The following is a 16,788-nucleotide window of genomic DNA, read 5'->3' as shown; positions in this document are numbered from 1 at the left end:
GCAAGCCACAAGACCAAGGGACAAACAAGCCGCAAGACCAAGGGACAAACAAGCCGCAAGACCAAGGGACAAGCAGGCCGCAAGACCAAGGGACAAGCAGGCCGCAAGACAAGCAAGACAAGCAAGACAAGCAAGACAAGCAAGACAAGCAAGACAAGCAAGACAAGCAAGACAAGCAAGACAAGCAAGACAAGCAAGACAAGCAAGACAAGCAAGACAAGCAAGACAAGCAAGCCGCAAGACCAAGACAAGCAAGCTCCAAGGCCAAGACAAGCAAGCCCCAAGACCAAGACAAGCAAGCCCAAAGACAAGCAAGACGAGCAAGCCGCAAGACCAAGACAAGCAAGCCGCAAGGCCAAGACAAGCAAACCGCAAGACCAAGACAAGCAAGCCGCAAGACCAAGACAAGCAAGCCGCAAGACCAAGACAAGCAAGCCCAAAGACAAGCAAGACGAGCAAGCCGCAAGACCAAGACGAGCAAGCCACAAGACCAAGACAAGCAAGCCGCAAGGCCAAGACAAGCAAACCGCAAGACCAAGACAAGCAAGCCGCAAGACCAAGACAAGCAAGCCGCAAGACCAAGACAAGCAAGCCGCAAGACCAAGACAAGCACGCCGCAAGACCAAGACAAGGAAGCTGCAAGAGCATGTTAGGAGGAGCTATAGCCTATAGGGTGGCCCATAAATGCTATATGTTATAAGGAAAAAGTATTCTTGTTTCTCTATAAAGTAATGCAGTTTTGTTACTCAGTCAGTTTTGTTTTCTGATGTTTAAACATCCATTCCATAGGGTTCTAGCACAGGCCAAATGACTAGTTTTTCCTTGGTGGTAAGTGTCAGTCTGGAATAATGTGTAAATGTTTTTATTATAAATAACACTTTTACGTCAATCAGTTTAAGAATAAATGTAAGGTTATTTATAGTTGTCAAATAAACACATAATTATCAGGCGTGTACCCAGGATTGGCCGAGGGGGTGCACAGTATAGGTATCATATGGAAATAGCATGGTATTTGAAGATTCCTTAATAAGAAATGACCCACTTTTGGCCCCCAAGCAGGGTGCACGTGCACCCCGCACACCCTCCTGTGGACGCACCTGATTATGTCAATTGCAACAATGTTACTTATGTGCACCATGTTACTTATGTGTTGTTCCTAGAATCATCCAACATCAACGTCAGCAACCTCAATCACAGTGCATCAAATGACTAGTTCTCCTTTGGTGGTAAGTGATTCTGGAATAATATATAATAATATATTATTAGAAATAACACCATTACATCAAGAGACAATGTTTGTTATGTGCACCATCAGTGCAACAAATGACTAGTTCTCGTGAATAATATATACTAATATTTATTATTATGTGTAAATATTGTGTATTACGCTGTTAGAGTAATACCAATCACATGCCAAATGACTCTGGAAATATAACACACTTTTTAAAATGTCATTTAAATGATTTCTCACAAGGGAAAAAGAAAATTGCCGAATTCTCTCAGTCAATAACTTTGAAATATTAACCAACTGGGGAACATTTGATTTGAGCTTCTTCACATAACATTGACTTAGAGTGTGCAAGACAGTATGCCTTGATGTTTCAAACAATGCTCTGTGGTCAATCTTCAGTCTAGCAGTCTGTTAGACTGCCCTAGGACATCATTAAGTCTATTGGAGCATATATAGTGCTGTGCTTGTGGCTGTTTGCATGGTTAAGCTGGTCCAATTGGATAATTTCTTGCTCAGGTTTCAAATAATGAAAAAAACTGTTATGAAAATGGGGTAGGAGATTGCCTTCTTGTCAATGTTTATGTAAGACTCCCATGATGCAATACGGGTTGGAAAAAGGTAAAAAATGACTAGCTTGGCACGGAGATATGAGTTTATAATTCTGGTTGATGGCTGTAAAAAGGCACCTGTTGGAACGCAAAGAATGTATCTATTTGGGGCTTAATCTGTGTTTGCTTGTCTTTATTCTTAGTTCTTAATTTGAGTTTTTTTTATGGGAAATGCTTCTGAATTTCAGCATTTGTAAACAAATTAGTCAGAAATCATGGTTGATATATTGACAAGAATGTCAATTCTATTACATTGCTTCGATGCAATTTTAAAGATACATCTATCTCTTGGATGTAGCCTCAGGTATTCAGATCTGGTGATGTTTAGTTTGCATTTATTACGTTTTAGAGTTGGTACTATATTTTATAAGTGTCTGGGGGTGATCACTAAGATAGATTTTTCGGGATAGATCACTAAGATAATTATATGTTTTAGTGAACTAGGATTCACATTGCTTATTATATTTAATACTTGTTCATTTCTTGAGCCAGATAGGACCCCTATGCTTATGTGGTTCACATCTCAACATAAGTAGTTGAAAAAGTACAAAAAAAGAGTAGATTCATTACAATCATTAGTAATATTTTTTATAATAAATTTTCAAAACAAATAACAAACAAAACACACAGAAATTGGAAAAGGCATTGAAGTGTGTCAGCACATATGGTCTAAGTCTGCTGCTAGGAGTGGCAATAATTCCAGTGTGATCTGTGTGTAATCAATGTGTTCACCTGCAAAATGGTGTGAATGATTGAGTCACATTAAGTGGTATATTTATAGATCCGACATGTCAATCACCCGCGACAGCAATAGCCAATCAGGAAAGAGATGGCGCAATAACAGCCATGTGGTCCCACAAATGTCCCACAAAAAGGCAATCGACGGCGAAAAAGATTGGTTTCAGATTTTTTGCGAATCTGGACAAGCAAATAAGCATTTCCGGTCAGCTTAGAAGTGAGAACTAGCCCTTGTTTCTTTGACCGGCCACTTTTAGTGTAGAGTTGGACTCAAATTGTAGAAAAACGCGTAAAATAAGTACGAAGAAAAAAAAACAAAAAGCAAACAAACCACTTACAAGAGCCGGAACACAGTCAAAATCAGTTATAGCTGCATGAGCAACACCAAGCAGATAATTGACAGCCACAACAAACGCATAATCGCCTCATCAATAACAACCGAAGACGCCCCCACCTCCCTCGCCACCGCCAATAACAATACATGCAACTGCAGACAAAAGAACGCGTGCCCCCGGAAACTGCCTCCAATCATCTGCTATCTACCAAGCCACTGTAACAAGAAAGGACAACAACACCTCCGAAACCTACGTAGGACTAACCGAGAACGAATTCAAGACAAGATATAGAAACCACACCGCCTCACTCCGACACGCTAAACACAGAAACTCGACCGAACTAAGCAAGTACATATGGAGCCTTAAAGTCAACAACATAGAACACTTTATTTCATGGAAAATCCTGTCATCTAACTCCACCTACAACAGCTCTAGCAAAAGATGTAATCTCTGCCTCAAAGAAAAACTTATCATTATCCGCCAACCCAAGCTATCAACTTTAAACATGCGTAACGAGCTAGTGTCTTCGTGCCGCCACAGGAACGAAGCCTTGTTATGCAACAGCTGAACTATTCAATTTCATCATAACAGCCATTCAAATTTCACGCCCTATTTTCATGTTAATTTTATACATAGATAGTATATAAGTGATGGTAGTAATATTTTCTTAATAAATCTTCTGATGAGTGGGCAACCACGAAACAGGCTTGTAGAGATAAAACGGTAGTTTGCGTGTTTTTTTCCTACAAACCAACAATTCTTGGACACTCAGTGCATGTAATGCAGTTTAATACAAACTCAGCAACCCGGTGAAATCCCAGTCGAATGGCTTCAAACTCGGTCGAGTAATAAACGGCACAACAAGTGAGTAATTGCGAGTCATTGTATTCATAAATACACAATTTTGAAGATTTTGAATTTTGCCCGTCAAATTAGATATAATGAGCTTGGGCTGCCTGTGACTGGGATTGAACGAATCGGTTGTCTTAGCTTTTGACTGACTAAAATAACATATCAAGCACAGATTTGATGAGGATTTGCCAGAGGAATAACTAGATTACAACTAAGCCTTGAAGTCTAGGAATATTTTGCCAACTTTGGCTAGAAAATAAAGTTATTATCGGTGTATTAATATTCAAACTGTCTGCACGCGCTTCACGGCTAGTCGAAAATGACGCCATTCCCGGCGCGCGCGCACGCTATTTTTTAAAGTTTGTTTCTTCTTCTCTTATCTTGTATGGGTGCTGAAAGGGAAACGACTGAGTAAAATGTGCCCATAATACTCAGGAGAGATCCCAAAAACAGACAAGAATATAAAGTGAGTCCATTAAAAAGTCTATTTTCTTTATATTTTCCATTTTTTAAAATCAATATACAAATTCTCTTGTGTACTAGAATATAAACCGAGTGCTTGGGTTACCTGTGTTTTGTAGTCCTTTTTACTCGTGGAAAACGAGTTTTGTGAATAACTACGTTAATTACACTCGAGTGGCGGCGGCGGTTTCGATTCGATTGCAAAGAATGATGGGTCAATATATTGGCCAGTCGTAAAGCGTTTACTTTGAAACCGTACAAAGAGCGAATCAAAACAGCCGTCTTATTTTACACGTTCGCTATGGATTATGGGGCTGTGAATCTTTTAGCCAATGGTGAAGTGTGTACTTTGAAATCGTAAAGAACCGAATCAAAACAGGCGCCCGTTTCTCGAAACACACGAGAATTCTCGGGCCCGAAAAGTTTATTTTGCATTTTTGCTCAAAATTTCGCATGTTTTCCTTCTGGAGAACCGCTTTCATGTTTTAGAAACAGTTTAAACTTCCTCTTGGTTCGTATTCCAAATGATTGCGCTCAATAGCGCTATTTTCGAAGTTTTGCTAAAGCCAAAAAGTTACCCGAAAAGTCTCGGGGACTGCGGGGTCCCGAGAACTTTCTAAATATTTTAGCCATGTGAATTTCGAGCCCGAGAAGTCGGGAAAGATCAAAATCGGTAAAACCAAAAAGAGGATTATTCCTCACATGAATCTTTGTGGTAAAATACTATAAATTTTAAAGGAATTAGCCAGCTTTTAAAATTTAAGGAATAAAACGTTTTTGGGTAACTTATTATATCTCTAGTCGCCATTTTGATTTAATTGTGGCAAATTTTGTGAGTTGTTCTACTTCAAGAAATTCTTTTGAGCGTCGAATCCTATCAAAAATCAAATCAAATCGACAATTAAGTAAGTCAATAATATTACTCAGTAATTGTTTTAAGCTTAAAACTTTAGGATTCGTAGGGAGAGAATTTGTAAATGCTTGTTATTATATATGATTTTACATCTAGACCTATCAAAGCAGGTCAACATATTTCTTCATATGAACTCTTAAATATTATTCTTCAGATTATTTTATTGTTATCCTTCCCATTCTCTTCTTTCTAGGTTCTTAGCTTCTCAAGCAGTGGAATTGCATGTTAATTGTTAGACCATGTGAATCACATGAAACTCAACCAAGCAGTTTTCTCAGTACAACATTTAAGAGTAAAACGAAATTCTCAAAAACTAGAGCTTACATATGGCAAATTCAAGTTAAAGAGACAGTTACAAACATCCTTCAGTCACCACAGCCTTCTTCTGTTCTGTTCATGCTATACCATACGAGCTACAAGCAGCAATAACTTAAAAGGAGAGCAAAACAAGTGCAGTTGAAAAGAAAAATTACACTCAGCAACATCATGTACCAAGATCAACAATCAGAAATTACCAAGATATTATTGTCTTGCCATGCTGTGTCAAGGAAAATACTACAAAACCATTACAAAATCATGGCCACATCACTTATTGCACTAAAGAGCTTACTTAACCAGTGAACTAGAAATGCATGACATGCAACTGCAGTCTGTGACAACTTCCTACACTGATGTATCACACAGGAAAAAAGCTACCGCTACTATGTGGCACTACAATATCGCAGCCTTTGCCATTATTTATTACACAAGCTGTGCTACTGTGTGGCACTACAATATTGCAGCCTTTGTCATTATTTCTTACACAAGCTGTGCTACTGTGTGGCACTACAATATTGCAGCCTTTGTCATTATTTATTACACAAGCTGTGCTACTGTGTGGCACTACAATACTGCAGCAACTGCCGTTATTACACAAGCTGTGCTACTGTGTGGCACTACATAATTGCAGCCTTTGCCACTATTTATTACACAAGCTGTGCTACTGTGTGGCACTACATTATTGCAGCCTTTGCCATTATTACACAAGCTGTGCTACTGTGTGGCACTACAATATTGCAGCTTTTGCCATTCTTTATTACACAAGCTGTGGTACTGTGTGGCACTACAATATCGCAGCCTTTGTCATTATTTATTACACAAGCTGTGCTACTATGTGGCACTACAATATTGCAGCCACTGCCATTATTTATTACACAAGCTGTGCTACTATGTGGCACTACAATATTGCAGCCACTGCCATTATTTATTACACAAGCTGTGCTACTATGTGGCACTACAATATTGCAGCCTTTGCCATTATTACACAAGCTCTAAAACAAGCAGCTCAGTCCAACTTGATACCAAAAGATTTACAATTGAAACATATTAAAATTGTGTGAAGGCCCCAAAAAGAATTTAATGAAAAGGCAAATAGAAACCACACATTGAATGCTTCATCAATATTTTAGCTGAGACCCAAACAGTCGTGCTAACGAAAAAAAACGAAACAAATTAAAAAAAAAAAAACAGTCAGATAACATGAATAAAGCAAAAACAAGAGAGCGTCACGTGCCAAAAATACGTTGGGACATGCAAGCTGAGGAAGTTAAAAAGAAGGCGAAACGAGTCCTAGGAGTGCTACAGAGTAACCTTTCATCGTGTTCCGTCCGAATAAAGGAGTGAGCCTACATGTCCCCCTACCACCCCATCCTCGAGTACGTTCGGTGGCATGGTCTCCACATACTAAGAGGGATATTAGCACGTTGGAATCTGTCCAGCGTAGAGCCGCACGCTTTACAACAGGGGATTACCAAAGAACAAGTAGCGTTACCCAAATGATTAATGTGCTGGCAGTCACTCCAACATCGAAAAATAGTTATTGAACTCGCACTTTTATATAAGATAAACTCCGGCCTCGTCAAAATTGATTTTCCGCCTGATATTTCACCTAAGACTGTTGCGTACTTCACAACAGCCAGTGCCTGTAATAGCTACCAATTTTCACTCCTCCCAGCTAAAATTAATGCTTTTCAGTTCTCCTTCTACTCACGCACTATTCAGCTCAGAATATTTCTTTTTCTGGAAACACTTTTTTGTTTTGACATTCGAGGCATCAAAACATTGAAACAACCAATCACAGATCAAATTGTAAGATGACGTCATAACACCCGCTGGACCTAAGTAAAACAAAACATGGCGGCCATAGAGAGACAAGAATAAGAGCATAAAACAGTATCTTTCTGCTTTTTGGTAGGGTGTTAGACCTACCAAACTTGAAAGACTTTTAGAAAAGCCTTTGGGAGCAAAGATGTGGTAAAAATTTGTATTTCAAATGGCTATGTTCGGTGGGAAAGTCCGATTCGCTATAGTCAATAGATGACGGCGAGGATGATGATCATCACGATTGAATTACAGATTGGAAGCGTAATTATACTGGAATTCGAAGACACACTTAACGGTGGAAAAGCAGGCATGGATTCTTGACCCTGGAGTTGACTACTCAGTACTGCAAATGGTATTCGTCGCGTCCTCCGAAGCTCATAATGCATGCATAAATACATGCCTTACGGTGTGTTGTGTTTAGTTTCAATAAGTTAGATATGCAGCCCGTCCGAGTTTGTCGGTCGATCATGAACATTCAGTATTCAAATTGCCTTATGCAGGCGCTGTTAAAAATTGAATGGGGGCCTAGAATGGGCTTAGGATTTATATGCCTTGAAAGTTAGAGGGATAATTGCCCAGGGGTGGGTTGGGAGGGGGGGCAGTATTCAGTTATAAACATTATGGAACAGAGCTCAAAATTTCATACACCCAAAAAGGATGGAAACTTGCCACCCCAAAAATACACAAGCTTGTTGGTAAAATGTTCAATCCCAAAGAAATGCAGTGGACACATGTTATGTTGAAAATATTTTTACAGCATATGTATAATGCAATATGTCTTGAAAACAAATCATTTTCATAAGCTCATCATTCTTCTCCTAAACAATTTTACTCCAACAGACTTCTAATGATTTGAATTCTGTCTGGTAGAAAATTTTGAAAACAATTGGAAACAATTTGTCCAATCATACAATTTTTACAATCAAGCACCAAACATAAAAGTGATGTGAAATTATCATAGATCCCCTCTCATTTCAAAAGCCCATTGCACCTTTTGAATGCACAATATGCTGTGTCGTATATTATGTTTAGTGCGAATTAAAAAACCCAGAAGTATAATACTGTGTTAGCTCTGGGGATTTAATACATAAAAAATATTTTAACCAACCTTCATCCAAGCTCTTGGTTTATACTCGGATCTTACTAAAAGGAGAAAACCCTTCCCTCACCATATAATCTCATACCCATTTTCCACCAAGCAGCGTTCTTTATTAAGCCTTGTCTTTGTAAATACGAAGGGGGTCTCCCTATTTTCTTGACAGTGCTACAGAATTGGGGGGTCAGTTTGTAACCATACTTTCAAAAAGTGTAACAGTCAATAACACATAGCTTGAACAAATAAAACAAATATTCAAAAAAAGAATAGTATAAGTTTTTTTTATCAATAACTGGAATACAAAGGAGAAAATTCAATGATCTCTCTGTCCATCCTTATATATTTACTTATCTTCATCTTCTTTGCCATGGACAATATCTGAAATAAATTGTAACAATTATATTAAGAAAAGAGGAAGGGGTTTCTTTTCAATTTGATTTATAGAATACAGTAGCTTATTATTTATGATGGCCTTATTGCAGAGGAGCCAACTGAAACTACAGCCTCACACACTAATTTTATTTTATTTTTACTCAATTTAGCTATTTAATAATAAACTTTGGCAGCGCTGTATAAGATTTCTGGTTTTAAAATCAGCCAGAAAAAGCAAAAAATGAGAGCAATAAATACGGCTAGGCTAGCTATCAAACGAAGCAGTCCACTTGACAGTGTAGGGAGGGCCCTTGTTTCCTATACTTATGTCGGTGATATGCAGAGCTCAACACGATATTATTTAAAGAAACCAAACGTCCCAGCAACTGGCGTCGCGTCCCATATAGAGACAGACCGATTTCGAAAGCTACATAACACCTCTCAGAAAAATTTTTTCTAAGCCCAGAAAAATTATTGTAGAGAGATCTTGGCAAATTTCTACATGTGTTTGGGTTCGAAGTCGGTCAAACATGGGGCTGCAGAGCTCCAATTCCCTTCGAATAAATACTCACCATCTTCCATATTTTTACTCCATCGCTTCGAAGCCTTGCACGAGATATCTTGGAAAGATGACCTATAACACTGGCTGCTCTAAAATTGCAAAAATCGACGGGAAAAAGCTTTTAAAGCGAAAAATATATCTTCCCGGCGGTAAAAGGCGAGGGGCTTGAATGATGACGTCATAATCCATTTAGGCCGCCATATTTGTGTTTCCAGAAAAGGAAATATTCTGAGCTGCTATTCCCATCTGGATTGCTCTCGCAGGCAGTTTTTCCCTGTCTACCATCTGCAGCCAACTTTGTAGCGGCCTTACCTAGTGAGCTAATCCGATGATGGGCTTTGTTTTTCGTTTGTTTGCTATTTACATGTCACGTTAAGTTATGCCCTTCGCGAATATATTATTGTATTACTATTGTTTTTGTATACAGTCGTTTGACAAGAGGTTGTCACTACATAACTTTAGACTTAGACGGTGTAGCGGTGGCTAATATATGCTGCTAGGCTCTTCAGTGGTTTTTACCCATGCTTACATGCGGGCTTGTCGCGTAGTCGCAAAGCCGGTTGATGACAACCTTTTATCAAACGACTGTATGTTGTCGCCCGTTCTCACGCGCCAGCCCCCGCTGACCGCCAATTGCCGGATTAGCTCGCTAGAGGCAGTTAAGTTATTTAAAGATAAAGTACAAGGGGCAGCATTCTATTATGATGTGTTTGGGATGATATCCCTATATCTTACAAACAATTTAAAATCAAAATAATAGTAAGCCATATTGTTACAGTCTATACTACCACAATCATCGAATACATTTAAAAGGCAATAGGACATTTTTAATCAGCAATATATTAGTGCACTGCCATGTTCATTTGTCAGAAAAGGATTTATCTGATGTTTATAGCAATTATCCACAATTTGTGTAACCAGACGTGGGTGGATATCACATGACTGCTGCCTTATATGACCTTTTTATTAGGGCTTTTTATAAAAAAAAAAGCTATGTCAGTCATAAGCCATTGGCATCATGGCATCATCTAGACATATTTTAGTCTTAATATTTTCTGTACAAAAATTCCCCGAGTTCATCATTGCTTTGCTTTGATTCTATACCTATTATGGGGCTCCGCTATGATGCTAGTAAGTATATCTGTAACAGCTGTCCACGGTTGCCCACTGACTTCTACATGGAAAACAAGTTGATGTCATGTTCAGTTCCTCCAGTGGCAGCCTTCCTCATTCTTTCAAAATTCAAATTCTAATAGAACTCAGTTTTTATATAATTTGATTTAATGTTTTAGTCCTGCTTGCGTTCGATCCGTAATGGGAAGATCAGTCCGTCCTTACGCGCGTTTCTTAGGTTGAATCCTTTACTTATTGAATGGGGTGGGGTCTCTGTTCATAAAACTTTTATATGAACAGCTTGTCGGCAAACTGTCAAAACCGCCCACTGTTGCTTAACAATTTTATCATGACAACAACTTGATCGTCTGGACTTTCGCTTTTTTCATTTTAACATTCGGGAGACCAGGCATTATTTGTTGAACATTAGGAGAAAGAGGAAAAAGAGGGGAAATAGGAAAATATGTAGAGGCGAGGGGGTGTTTGGAAAAAAGAAGGCTTGGATTTGTGACTGGTATGAGGTCTAATAGCTACGTCATAACAAAGAATCTATTTTATTTTTATAACTTTTTTAAAACTTTTTCCGCTATGAGACCCAATAAGGTCGAAACAGATGTCCGAGATGGATTCTATGTTTTGGGTCCATGACGTTGCACCGATAAATACGTAATGTAGTCATTGTATCAGTGAAATGAAATTCGTGTGCTTGCTATTCTTCGATGTTATTGTCAGTTATTATTGATAGGTTGGATACTGCGTGTTAACAAACGTGGTGCCAATCTTGACATTGGTTAATGTTTTATTGACCTACAGGATGGCGCTAGGGTGCGGAGATCGGGGAGTACCGAGCGGGTTCAATATCCTAAGTGAACGTCCCAAAAGGACCAAAAACGGGACAAAAGAGACAGACAGGCCAAACGGGACAAAAAGATCAACAGGGACACAACACCAATAGGCCAATCCGATCTTCTGTCATGATTTCACCCGTCTCAAACCGAGACAAATACAAAATCTAAAACAAAACAAAAAATGATTAAAAAACATGCCTACATTAAGACAAAACTTTCGGACGAGGTTCACTCTTATCAAGCCACCTCGTCGAAAGCATGGTGAAGCTTGGTGAGGCGGGTGAGGCGTTATTACGAAGATTGCTCAGCAAGAAGATGTCCCAGCTTGGAGTAAACCATTTTACAATCGTAGTTGAACTGCTTGACCGGGGTAAAAGTCGTTTTAAAGAATAACTTTATGTTATCTCTAGTGAATTAACATACTGCAGGATTTGACAGCATATATTCAATAGACATGTAAAAAAAAAAAGAAAGAGCCTTTAGTTAGAAGAGTCCTTAGAAACCCAGGCGATATAATCCATAATCAAAAGTATTATAGCTTGGAGGCCTAAATATGTATACCCTATATTCAATAGGTACTCTAGTTTATGTATAGGTTTATTTCTGTATTAACCTTATAAATTTTTACGATGAGCGTTGTTATAATCAAATAGTTTAACCAAACTGTTGTCTTACTTGCTTTGTAGAATCACGGGTAGCCCAAGCATAATGTTAGTTGACTGCAATGTACTGTAGTTAGGCCTTCTAACATACGGGGTTTTTATACCTCAAAATTTTATAAGAAATGTACATGGAAAGGTGAGGGTAGATTCTTAAAACTTCACATTAGCATCAAGGACATCGCGGACTAGCCACACGGTGAGTTTCGTGGAATTTTATTGAGAAATTCTTATACATTTTGAGGTATAAAACCCCCTAACGATTACATTGCAGTCAACCAACATTATGCTTGGGTTACCTGTGGTAGAATTACAAAAGCAGGAAAATATTTTCAGTGTGTCAGCACTAGAGTCGATTTTTTTCACGCTCTTTGCGTGACCCCGCGATCGAACACCACTCATTAGCATAACAAGATCGAATACTGAGATGACAAGACCGTAAACAACAACACAATCTTATAATTTTTTAAGGCAATAAAATATAACACATCTTTATAAAATAGAATACAAGCGTTTCTTCGTCATTATAGTCAGCATCTTCTTTTTCTCTATTTCCTCCACGTCGTCGTCGCATCGCTTGATCCTAATCATTGAATAGTTTTTTTTCGCGGCTGTACCCCGCGGTTGCACCCCGCTTTCAGGACCGCAATTAGTAGTAATATTGGTGGGTTTTGTTTAACGTTTACCGGCTGAATTGGCCGTCGCAGCTGGACTATACGACGGCCGTAGTAATAGAATAGATGCTACGGCCGTCGAAACCGAATGGCCCCGTTGTACGAAGGCCGTCGGAAAAGAATGCGACGGCCGTCGGAAAAGAATAGATGCGACGGCCGTCGGAACTGACCGCAAGATAATGTATTCCCCTCAAAAATCGAGCTAATTCCATACCTTCCCTACTAACAACCGTGGCATTCAGATTACGCTATGAAATTCTTATCTGAAGTCCTATATCCACTGCAGTCGTTCGTCCTATAATCTCAGATCCAACTCAGCTAATCTACTGGTAATCCCAACAAAATGCAAAACTCTAGGGGACAGGGCGTTTGTTCATGCCGGTCCAGAACTGTGAAACCAATTACCAAGCTACATTAGCGGGATAAAGGGCCTGCCTCCATTTAAACAGGCTAAGAAGACATATTTGGTCCTCCTAGCCTACAATATAATGTTGTAATTTTTGTTTTCTCTGTCTCATTTTATTTAGCGCTTTAGAATATGTACACATAGTTTTAGCGATTTATAAATAAATATATTATTACCATCATCATCATTATCGTCATCATCATCGTCGTCGTCGTCGTAGTCGCCGTCCTCGCCGTCTTAGTCTATAAAATTCTGGCCCGTCCATTCTCCGCTTCAAAGTCCGTGTCTCTAAGGTTGGGAGGCAGCATTCGGGTGCACACCCTAACATCAAAATATGCAGATCTCTGACGTTCCCAGAATCCCCTTGCGTGGATGTCTAGTCTTGCATTTGCAGCTTGGTTGCTGCCTCTGTTTAGCCCCTCGCCAGGACAGGTTGTAATGTGGGCTCAGTTGCCACGTGATCGATTATTGCGGGTATTTTATTTTGTTTCCGGAAAGAATATGCTGAAATTTGACATGCTAGTAAAAACGTTTCGAACGGTACGATACCAATAGTAAAACTAAATTTAGTTACAAGGCGACTTAGCAATGCTACGTTAGTCTAGCGATGCGGACGCTTGTCACCGACTGCAGCGACCCGGGTTCTGTTTTTTTTTTTACGAAAATTTTGATGTCGCGATAAGTGGGGTGTGAGCTAATTCTATTTCCTTAGATCCTGCATTTTAACTAGTGTTTGAGTTGCAGGGACTGGACTAAGAAAATGTCAGATTTCAAATAATTTATCATATTTCAAATTTTATACTTTTGAACATACACTATTTTCAATTTCTCTAGGCACAAAAAGGAGGTTTTTGTCGGGATAGTAAAGTAAAATGAATAATCCTTTTAAAGTATTAAGTCAGTTTATAAGTATTAAGTCTTAATAAGTATTAAGTCAGTATATAAGTATTAAGTCAGTATATAAGTAACGGTCAGCGCTGCTACAACATGGCGCCCGCGATATTTTATGGTCCGCTCGTTGTATCACTTTTTGCGCTGCTACTGTACTCAAGATCGTCAGAACACCAACGTCGTATTCCCGCTCTTTCATGGTTGGCTCAGCTGCTATAAAAAATGAATCCTAAAAAACATCCGCGATTTTGGTTTCCCAAAGTCGACCAAATCGCTTATTGCTGTTCTACCTCCTCTTGCTTGGCGGAGATATTAAAACACAGCCTGGTCCTCCGAAACATCCTTGTGGACTGTGTAAGAAGGCAGTAAAGGAAAACCATAAGGCAATCGAGTGCGAAGAATGTTTAACATGGTACCACACCAACTGTGCCGCTATGTCTTCTCAATCATACGAAAACTTCGGGCTCGATTCACTGATTCAAGACTCGTGTGGATTTGTAGCAGCTGCACATTTCCTAATTTTTTTTACGACATTTCTTTTAAATAATTTATCGGATTTTGCGAACAGTTCTTCATTTGCTAGTCTAAGCTCTAGCTGCTTAAGCAATCCACTCGATCAAAGTCCAACTACTCCCTTAGGACCTCCCCTCTTCACATCCAGCCCAACTGTCAGCCATCATAGGACTACAAATTTAAAAACAGAAATTCTCCAGGACTAAAAAGCTGTACATCACCAGCTTTTATAGCCCTTCATCAGTTGACCCTAATACGCTTGAACTGCTTGACGATTACCTTAGCAGATGGCATAACCAACCAAAGTTCCCCCAATTGATCCTCTGTGAGGGTTTCAAATGCGGTGGTATTGACTGGCCAAACCATTGTCTACACCAAGAACTGCTCTTGCACATTTTTGATCGCACCCTTCTTGATCTTGTCGATATGTTCGGGCTGATACAGCATGTGAGATGGCCAACTCGCCTTTACCGGACACTTGACTTGTCATTCTCTTCACTGCCAAATATTATCAGTGCATGCCATATTACAAAAGGCATTAGTGATCACGACGCTGACCTGTTTGAGGTCAACCTCACACCTAGGTACACACCCAATCGCCCTAATAAAATCTACCAATGGCACAAGGGCGATATCGCTGGACTTCGGGCTGCTCTTGCGTCCTTTGCAGCATCTTACCTGGCATCATGCCCCTTGGAGAACACCATCGAGGAGAATTGGGCAACAATAGCCAAAAGCATTTTAGAAACAACCGACAAATTCGTTCCTCATAAAATGTCTAAAGAGAGACGTCACCTTCCTTGGTTCAGCCCGTCAATCAAGCGCTCAATGAACAAGAGAGATAGAGCTCGCAAAAAAAACAGGCGCACAGGAAAGGTACACCATCTAAACAACTATAGACATCTTCGTAATGTCACCTCCAAGCGTCTCCGTGCTGCGCATGACAAATACGTCCAAGAGGTAATGGGAGTCTAGCCTCTGATCCATCAAACGGTCCCCAAGCCTACAGTAACACCAAGCGCGCATGTCTTACCTCAAGCTATTAAGGACGTAATCCAGTGGTAGCCCACCTTTGCTATCAGATGGTAAAGTCTGCACTTCTGACACCAGCAAAGCAGAAGCAATGCAAAATTACTTTGCAAGTGTTTTTACCACTGAGCTGGACAAAATTCCTCATCTTCCAGCAACCCCTCGGCAACAGTGATGCTGCCGAGATCAGATTTACCACTAATGGCATCAAAAACAACTGCTGACCATAAGACCTGATAAGGCCTGTGGTCCTGACCTCATTTCAGCTAAAATCTTACGGATAGTGGAACTATCCCCAATCTTTGCAAGCTTTTTCCAGCAGTCTTACGACCTTGGATATGTCCCATCAGCATGGAAAGAAGCAAATATATCGGCTATCTTTAAAAAGGGCTTCGCTCGGATCCCACCAATTATAGACCGGTGTCGTTAACATCTCTTGTCAGCAAGGTCATGGAACATGTTTTGTATAGTCATATGTCCCATCACCTGGCCATCAACTCTATCATTAGCCTTTATCAGCACGGCTTCTTGCAACGATTATCATGTGAGACTCAACTAGTGTCTGTTATAAACGACTGGGCTACGACTTTGAACAATCATGGTCAGGTAGACGTTATATTCTTAGACTTTGCCAAGGCTTTCGACTCGGTACCCCTCAAGCGACTTCTCTTGGAAGCCCACCATTACGGTTTTAGGGGAAAATAGCATTAATGACTTAGGTGGTTCCTCACTGAGCAAAGACAGCGTGTTGTCCTAAACGGGACTTCCTCAGACTGGTCACCTGTCATCTCCGGTGTGCCCCAGGGTACCGTGCTCGGCTCCACCCTTTTTTGCTGTTTATAAATGACACTATCTCCTCAAACATCAAGATGTTTGCGGATGACTGTGTACTTCATCGCAATGTAAATTCTGAAACGGCTAACTCAATCTGCAACATGATCTCTCGTGTTTAGAAGCTTGGGCTAAAACTTGGCAGATGTCTTTTGAGCCCAAAAAATGTATGAAGATGACAGTGCAACGTCCTCTTAGAGGGTGTTGGCTACCGAAATACCTTGGTGTTATAATGACGAGCACACTAAACTGGCACATGTAGTGCGATGAAGTCAAGAGAAAGGCTAACAGGATTTTAGGGGTGCTCCAACGAAACTTGTCTTCTTGGCAGTGCCAACAAGGAGCATACATACCTCTCGCTTGTGCGGCCCCTAACGTAATTTGCAACAACCGCATGGTCCCCCTTGCACTTCTAAAGGAATTAACACCATCGAATCAATCGAACGCCGCGCTGCCCGCTTTATAAAGCATGATTACCATCGTCGGGACAAAAAAGATTTGGAACTTTTCTAC

The 16,788-nt window shown here is 39.9% G+C and overlaps 3 long non-coding RNA genes across 3 annotated transcripts; 2 read left to right on the top strand and 1 right to left on the bottom strand.

The window, feature by feature from the left end:
• The first annotated feature begins 436 nt into the window (after positions 1-436).
• Positions 437-11,931, top strand: LOC116619188. Its single transcript, XR_007312631.1, has 2 exons — positions 437-1,226; positions 11,238-11,931. It is a non-coding gene; the product is annotated as an uncharacterized LOC116619188 (long non-coding RNA).
• Positions 4,402-5,856, top strand: LOC125570276. The gene is made up of 2 exons (XR_007312633.1): positions 4,402-5,131; positions 5,333-5,856. It is a non-coding gene; the product is annotated as an uncharacterized LOC125570276 (long non-coding RNA).
• Positions 8,645-9,897, bottom strand: LOC125570275. The gene is made up of 2 exons (XR_007312632.1): positions 9,322-9,897; positions 8,645-8,755 (listed from the first exon to the last, which is right to left on the bottom strand). It is a non-coding gene; the product is annotated as an uncharacterized LOC125570275 (long non-coding RNA).
• Positions 11,932-16,788: the final 4,857 nt, after the last annotated feature.

This window comes from Nematostella vectensis, chromosome 8 (genome assembly GCF_932526225.1).
Source record: "Nematostella vectensis chromosome 8, jaNemVect1.1, whole genome shotgun sequence".
Classification (NCBI taxonomy): Eukaryota; Metazoa; Cnidaria; class Anthozoa; order Actiniaria; family Edwardsiidae; genus Nematostella; species Nematostella vectensis.
Note: the sequence above shows the minus strand (reverse complement) of the source record. Positions and strands in the feature narration are given on the sequence as shown.